Source organism: Eriocheir sinensis, chromosome 42 (assembly GCF_024679095.1).
Source record: "Eriocheir sinensis breed Jianghai 21 chromosome 42, ASM2467909v1, whole genome shotgun sequence".
Classification (NCBI taxonomy): domain Eukaryota; kingdom Metazoa; phylum Arthropoda; class Malacostraca; order Decapoda; family Varunidae; genus Eriocheir; species Eriocheir sinensis.
Genome location: NC_066550.1, coordinates 1,061,099 through 1,063,266, shown reverse-complemented (window position 1 = coordinate 1,063,266; position 2,168 = coordinate 1,061,099).

Genomic DNA, 2,168 nt, shown 5'->3' with positions numbered 1-2,168 from the left:
ACCTATCAATGTTTCTGTGTGTGTAAGGATCCCACACCGTGGAGCAGTACTCCAGTGTTGGTCTCACAAGTGTCATTAGCTATGTGTTTAATGTCAGGTGTGCAGTTATGTAAATTCCTCCTCAGGTACCCCAGGGTTCGGTTGGCTGTGGCACTGATGTGGTCTATGTGGGTGTTGAACTTTAGGTTAGTGGAGAGGTGGACACCAAGATACTTGTGTGTGTGGACTGATTCAAGGTCTGAATAATGGAGAGTGTAAGTGTGATGGATGGGGTTGTGAGCTCTGGTGAATCTTAACAGTTTGCATTTGTCTGGTCGGAACTGCATCTGCCAGGTGCGCTCCACCGCTGGAGGGCATCCAAGTCTTTTTGTAGCAGTCTGCAGTCGTCAGTAGTCTTCATTGCTCGAAACAGCAAACTATCGTCGGCAAATAGTCTAGTGGAAGAGTTACGTACTATCCATATCAGACCCTATGACATACCGTTTTTCGCAAATATCTTTCAAACGAAGACTCGGATCCGCATGGGACTTTGGCACAGATTGCTTCACACACTCCGCTAATTTTTGACGCTATTGTGCATTGCCAAATGCGGTTAATTATGGCGTTTACTCGTGACTGTGATGGCAAAACCTGCGTGAGCCACTTACACATTCGAACAGGTGAGGCGTGACGTATTTGTGACGTGTATCCGCCGCCTACCTCCACCCCTGGCTTCCCCTACTCCCACCCCTCCCTTTCCCTCCCTCCAACCCTCCTCCTCCCCCGCACCCTCTCCTCCCGCCCTCTTTCTCCCCCATACCTGCCCCCTCTCTCTCTCTCTCTCTCTCGGTGTACTTGCGATGTGAGGCTTTGCACGCATATGACTTGTCTATAATGGCGGATAACTCGACAGTATATGCCAAGTATGGTAGGGTGTTTTATGCACACGACCCTGATTCCTGTTCCAGCGTAACTGGATGTTGCTTAAGTGCTGTATGAGGTTTGTTTGGCAATTATACAACCAATGAAAGTTGTACGAGTATATGACCTCCTTCCCACAGGTTACGTTGAGCGTGTGATGGGATGAAGCACGTAGCTGACGCTTGATCATTTATAGGAAATCGCAAGAGACGGAAAGGAATAAGGATGGAATTGAAGCGGGAATTCATTGCAGAGTAAAAACGTGAAACGAAATTGGAGAAATATATGAAAATTTTCTGCTGATATTAGGAAAAGACTGCCATACGACATGTGTTCATGTAGATAGCTATGTTAAAAAGTCATAGCAAACAAAAATAGACAGCGAGTACATGATAGGTGGATTAATAATGTAAATAACTGACATATATATATAGATATATATAGATATATATATATATATATATATATATATATATATATATATATATATATATATATATATATATATATATATATATATTGTTACGCCACCCCCCCTACCACACACCATACACGGGCAGGCAGGCGGCGTGATCCCCACCAGAACAACCACACGGGCACCAGTCACTCACAGCGGCCCACACCGCACACCGAGGGGAGGAGGGAACGAGGCAGGGCACAAAGGATACACGTTCAACACTAAGTTCTAGTTTAATGACAGGTTCCTCACACAGTACAGAGTACAGTAACTTTCAAGGGCACAGAACAGTTAGTTAATCAGGCACAGTACAGGGGCACGGCAGACACGCACACACGGATGCACACAGCTCGCGAGCGGAGCACTCAGCTGAAGCTGCTGAACACTCTCTCAAGCCCAGACACGCGTCTTCTCCACTACTCCTCAGCGCCTCTCGCTCGCCACTCTCCACTCTGCCGACTCAGCACTTCCTGCCCGGCGGCCGGTGGCCCCGGGCTCCCCTTTGTCTCTCTTGTCCCAACAAGTAGAGTTGCACCATGCTGAGCTAACATTGCATCATGCTACAATTTCATCACATTACACATACAATCATTCACATACAGCACATTCGTAACACTATCTCCCCCTTCAGAAGGCAGTCGACCCGGCTGCCCCAACATTCAACAAACAAAACATGAAATAAATCAAACTAATCAGTCCCCTGGGACATCACTAAAGTCTCTTAACCATCCCGGCCGACGCCTCTCGCCGAGGGCGCCGCTGGGATGCGGCGGCAGGCAGGCGGTGGCACCCAGAGCCGCGTCGTCGGCCC